We start from the raw sequence: 6,309 nt of genomic DNA, 5'->3' as shown, positions 1-6,309 counted from the left end.
GTTGTCCTTACCTGTACATATATATGCTCTCTGCCTCATGGCATTCATTCTAAACAAGCAAAAAATCACCAAAAAATGGCATAACCTTTATCTAAACTCAAATGGCCAAATCAAAAAAGTACTCAGCAAACCACTAACTAAACCAAAAATTCTCCATCCATCAAAAATATCGACAGAGTAATCACTTAACTCCAAACAGGACACACCAACCTAAATAACCATCTAAAAAAATTAAAAAACATACCACAGGTAACTGCCCACACTGCAAACAACTAGAAACCCCAGAACACGCACTCATCCACTGCACACACTACCTAACACATCGAACCGCATTACAAACCACCCTCAATCTAAACAAGGCTCTCACTCTAGAAGCAATACTAAACCCACAAAATAAACTAGAAAACTTCAAGGCCTTAGGCGCATTCTTAATCAAAACGGAACTAATAAAACGCATCTAAAAACACTATAATCTACCAAATCAAAATTACATAAACAAACAAACAAACATCCACCATACCCAGCTCCCTTAGTTCTCCTCCCCAACCCCAACGGCATCTATTCCAAATCTCAAAATTCCAAAATTCTATATAAGCAACCCCTAAAGCCCCCTCTTGGGTTGCACACACCACTTTCGCCCCTTTCGGAAACACATTAAATGGCCTGGCCGGGCCCGTGTGCGAAATACGCATCAGTCGGAAAGCGCACGTTAAATCTCCAAAGTAAGTAAGTAAGTAAGGCATTCATTCACCTGACTATATATATATATATATAGCAAAACAATAAAACAAGCATAACAAACAAATGAGAGGCTAACTGTTTTATTGGCAACAGCTGTTTCTGGTCGGCTTGGCTACTGTCTGGTAAACCGGCACTCGGCTAAGGATTTTCAAATTAAGGGGTGGGCTTTACACAGATTATTACGTAGCTTTCACTCCGGGCAGGTGACAGAAATCGTTTGTTTGTCTGTTTAACGCCGCACGCAGCAATATTCCAGCCATATTACGGCGGTCTGTAAATAATCGAGTTTGAACAAGACAATCCAGTGATTGATACTATGAGCATCGATCTACGCAGTTGGGATACGATGACATGCATCAACCAAGTCAGCGAACCTGACCACCCGATCCCGTTAGTCACTTCTTGCGACAAGCATAATCGCCTGTTACAGCAAAAATGGGTTGCTGAAGATCTATTCTACCCCGGATCTTCACGGGTCGACATAAAAATGAAACCATGGTATAATAAAACCTATCCCTGAACCGTCTAAAGACCCTTTCAGCTAGCGACCTATAACTATGCTGTCAATACCATCGAAATATTTGCTGATATTATTAACCAGCGGCTTTGTAAATAACTAGAAATGAATAACTTCCTTGTCGATTAGGAAAAACGACTTTCGAAAGGGTAGATCCTGTCTTGATCGTGTCTATAGTATTCACAGTATTGTAAATAACAGAAAACACTACAAATAGCTACTTTTGTTGCCTTTTTTATATCAAAAAGGCGTTCGATTCTGTGAACAGAGATCTGTTATGGTGTAAACTTGCTGGGTGTGGTCTCACTGGTAATATACTACAAGCAATTGGATTTTTATATGGTATAATATGTGTTGTGTTCTGTGCAGGTCAATCATTATCAGACTAATGTTTTCCCTTTTGACTCAGGTGTCAAACAAGGTTGCGTATTATCGCCTACTCTTTTTGCCATGCACATAGATTATCTGGCGGTGGTACTTAAGAACTCTAACTATGGTATCCACACTGTTTATATTAATGTCGCGGTACCCATAATGCCGATGATATTGTTTCATTGTCTCCTGGCACAGCAAGCCGTCAGCACCTGTTAAATATCCTACACCAGTGGATCTGTAAATGGAGGTTGTGTATAAATGGTGAAAAGACTTATGTAATCCATTTCCGACCTAGACGCGTATCTCAGTGTGAAACTGTATCCAGGTGTGGTGACTTGTCGATAGATTATACTTATTGCTACAGGTACGTAGGTCAGTGAGTGAATGCATTTTGTGATATGCGTATGGTTGTAAAGGAGCTATTAAAATCTTCATCTCGAGCTCTGGGCTTTTTTTACATGAGTATTATTCACGTGGAGATATGAATCACCATGTTTTTAGGCTTGTAGGACAACCTGTACCTACTTATTATTCAAGTATTTGGGTTGTTAACAAAGAGCCCGAAATATATACAATACAACACAGAACATGTGGAGCTTTTCTTGGCGGTTGTAAAATTACGCCTAACCTGGCTGTCCGAGGTAATATGGGTTGGTTAGACCCCAAGTACAAAGTTCATATTGAGGCTGCAAGACTGGGTTGGTTGGTTTGTTGTTCGTTAGTCGCCTTTTACGACTAGCATAGTCGCCTTTTACGACACGCAAGCTCAAGGGTTGCTGAAGACCTATTCTAACCCGGATCTTCACGGGTGTGCAAGACTTTGGTGTAGACTTGATGGTGTACATGTGATTCCAGAAAAATCCGCTCCTGGTCTGAAACTAAAGGTACATCCTGGGAAAGCAAAGTTTTAAAAGTTTTTAACAGTTTTGGGACTGAACCCTATTCTTGACTCCCTTGATAAGCCCCCTGGTTGGATTTTAAGTAAAATAACCATGCCCCTGAAAGGGGCGGATTATAACAACTGATTTCAGCGCGTTCGGTCTTAGCCAAAGTTCAGGTTATATAAACTTTTTAAATTAGTTTTATCAACAGAATTTGATGTACAACTCCCACGTTACCAGCGTAGTATACTTTAGCTTCTCTTCGTTGTGGTTCTCTTAAACTAGAAATAGAAACGGGCAGATACTGTAATCCCCCTACTCCTCCAACAGAAAGATTTTGCAAATTCTGTACTAATTCTGTCGAAGACGAAACGCAATTTCAACTACAATGTCTATTTTATTAATGATTTTCGCCTCAATTAATTACCCAGTATATATAATAATCCTGCTTTTGTTAATACACACAAAATGCAAACGTTACAATATTAATGCAAAATGCCTTATCTTATGTGTTTTAAAATCTATGCCCGACGAAAACGGTTTTCATATGTTGTTTAACTAAGTAATTTTTACATAAGTTCTATTTTTTATACTTCCTGTACATTTTATAATTATGTGAAAACAAAGAAAATATGTCATACATGTCTTCGTGTACAGTGTCTCCTCGGCCTATATCGGCTTTGCATAAAATTATTAACATGTTTTTATGATGTATATTACTCATGTATTTTTATGTGCAACACTTAAATAAATAACTTATTCATACATTCATTTGAACCGTGACACGGACAACTTTATTCAACCAGTCAAAATAGAGAGCGCTCGCAGATGGACCCATCACCGTGATGACACAGCGGCATTACAAGTCTACATTCAAGGACGTCGATCATCAGAGAGCTAAAGCTCCCATTCTACCATGACATTGATGAATGCTTGATTCTGATTGGTTAAAAAGAGGTTTCCTTTTTTCTACGAAAACCCCTTTCAAATATATTAAGCCTTTTCACAAAAAAACGTGCGTACGAATACATAGATAGCCTACATATCGATTCATTGAAAATGCATGGCTGCCGATCGATCACCCCCCAATGGAACACCAGGACTGACTTCGGCAAATAATCACAAATAAGTGAATGTTGTTTTTCCCACCTGTCCTTAGTATCTAATGCGCCGTCCTGTAAATAATCGAGCCTGGACCGTGAAAACGAGTGGTCGACAACATGAGCAAAGCTCCATGCCGCGTCATTCGACTGCGGAGTGCGTACAACACAAGTGTTCCCGCTAAACAGAAGCATGTTAGAGTAGTTTTAGATTTCAATGCAGAAGATGGATCTGAGCGAATCATTAGTCGGAAATAAAAAAATGTAAACGCCAGGCCTCGATTAAACCCCGTCCTAAAGAGAGTCTGAAAGAAATATACGCTAATACATATACGTTAATCGAGGAAATACGGTATATCTGCTGGGTCTCATTTCCCAACGACATGGTATAGCGCTACGATTGTCGATTGAACCCATATTTCAACATAGACTTAAAACAGCCTACTCTACGATCCATTTATGTAACAAGGCACATTCATCTTCTCGAGGCAAGGGCGTTACCTGACTATAAAAGTCCGCCCTTGCCTCGGGAAGATGGGCACATTTATCAGGACCCCTTTACACACAGCATCCTCAACTCAACCTTTGTCCTAAATTTAACTTAATGCTTAAAGTCAACTCTAGCTGAGGTACTTCGTGCAAGGGGTTCCTGGGCCCACTTGCACAAAGCGATCTTAGCGCTACGACTATTGTAAGCCTATGTTAAAGTATGGGAGTTACGATCATCTCAGCGTTAAGACCGGTTTGTGCAAGTGGGCCCTGGTCTGTTCGGTCGATTATTGCCAGTTGTCGTGATAGTTTGATAGACTGCTGCGTAAAAAGACATACATTCATCGTTAAAGATATTGCGTGAAATTTGTTCCTACGATTTTATAAATGATATTTTTTTGAAAACCACGAACGCTTATTATAGTAATAATTGAACTGATGAGACTACAATGACTGTAACCACATCAAGTTTCGAACTGGACACTCCCTCGTTACTCCATATAAAACGATGAAAAACGTGTATTTGTCATGTTTGTGACGGAGACACGAAGAAAGCAGAATTGCCTGCATGTGTCAGTGCCTTCATCGACAACTTCAATCAAGTGATCGTCCGCCGGGGATTGGTTCTGATGGGCGATCAATCGATACCGGTAGACAGACCGTCTGTGTTTCCTCTACCTTCATCGATATCACTGGGAGCCTTTGGCACTCCCAGATTTGGACGCCAGCTTTCAGACCGGCTGGCAATCACTTTGTACAACTATCTAGAAACTCCATGATGTCATTGGGCACCTTGTCTTCTCGTTAGTAACTCTACTGGTTGATCTGCGAAAGATATTCTTCCTAGTACTGATACAATACGCATATACAATTGTTCAATCACATTCGCGTTGGGATTCCCATGCAGAATAGATCCCTCAAAGACCCTTTACTTATCTTAAGAGGCGGATAAAAAGTGAATCAGGTGGCCACTAAGTGCGAAAAGAGCATTTGGGTGGTTGGGTGGGTGGGTGAAATGGGGTTTGTTACGGCTTGAAGCGATCTGTTGCACATCATTCATTGCACACAGGGATTTCCTGGTTGATTGGTGACAGATATTACTTCTTATTTTTAAAAATCCAATAGTTTCGTCATTTATCGTCTGGGGAGGTTATTTAATTGGTTGTTACGTTTTTAGTCGTAGATGTGTAGATATTTTGGTGTTAAAACATTTTTAGATGACTTCTTATAGTGACGTGCATGCACGCGCGTGCGTGTGTGCGTGAGTGTGTGGTGTGTGTGTGTGTGTGTGTCCGGACTAAAGCCGGTTTTATTGTGCTAGCCCACAGAGAAACCACGCCGCAGTCTAGCATGGACACACCACTCCGTATACTAATTCCGAGCCTACCATCCTGTTTTAGTGGGACCAGTCGTCTTAAGCGTAATTCACTGTGTAGAGTTGCGTCCCTTGGGCACGCCAGAAACCTATGACTGTGTGTTCGAATCCCGATTATGTTTCTAGGTTTGTCAGCACCATACCCGTGCTCGTAGGTTTCGCCAAAGTGGTAAACGTATCAGACCTGCATCACTTCGGGCTTTCCTCCCACATTAAACTGACACGCCGCGATATAACTGGAATACTGTTAAAAGCGGTGTTAAACCCAACTCACTCACTCGATCAATCTGCTTTTATCCCCAAAATGCACCCTCTTAATGCCGACTTTCTGGCAGGGTAACGACGCTTACAATCGTTCAACGTCTTTTGGTATGACGCGTCCAAGGAATCAAACCACCGACCTTACGTTCGCCAGGCAGACGCTCTATCCACTGACTTGACCACGGAGAAGGTCCTGTGCATGCGGCTTTTGGGAGTGCTAGCACATAAGTCATGGGTCATCACACCCTCGCCGCCCTTCTGATACTCGTATGACCACATGACCCGTGAAGATCCGGGAAGAGAATAGATCTTCTGCACCCCATGCTTGCCGTAAGAGGCGACTAACGGGATCGGGTTGTCAGGTACGCTGATCTTGTTGAGTGAGTGAGTGAGTATGGTTTAACGCCGCTTTTAGCAATATTCCAGCAATATTACGGCGGGGGACACCAGAAATGGGCTTCACGCATTGTACCCATGTCGGGAATCGAGCCCGGGTCTTCGGAGTGACGAGCGAACGCTTTAACCACTAGGCTACCCGACCGCCCCTGATCTTGTTGATGCATGTCATCG

The sequence above is a fragment of the Haliotis cracherodii genome, unplaced genomic scaffold (genome assembly GCF_022045235.1).
Source record: "Haliotis cracherodii isolate W230 unplaced genomic scaffold, xgHalCrac1.p SCAF_5, whole genome shotgun sequence".
Classification (NCBI taxonomy): Eukaryota; Metazoa; Mollusca; class Gastropoda; order Lepetellida; family Haliotidae; genus Haliotis; species Haliotis cracherodii.
Note: the sequence above shows the minus strand (reverse complement) of the source record.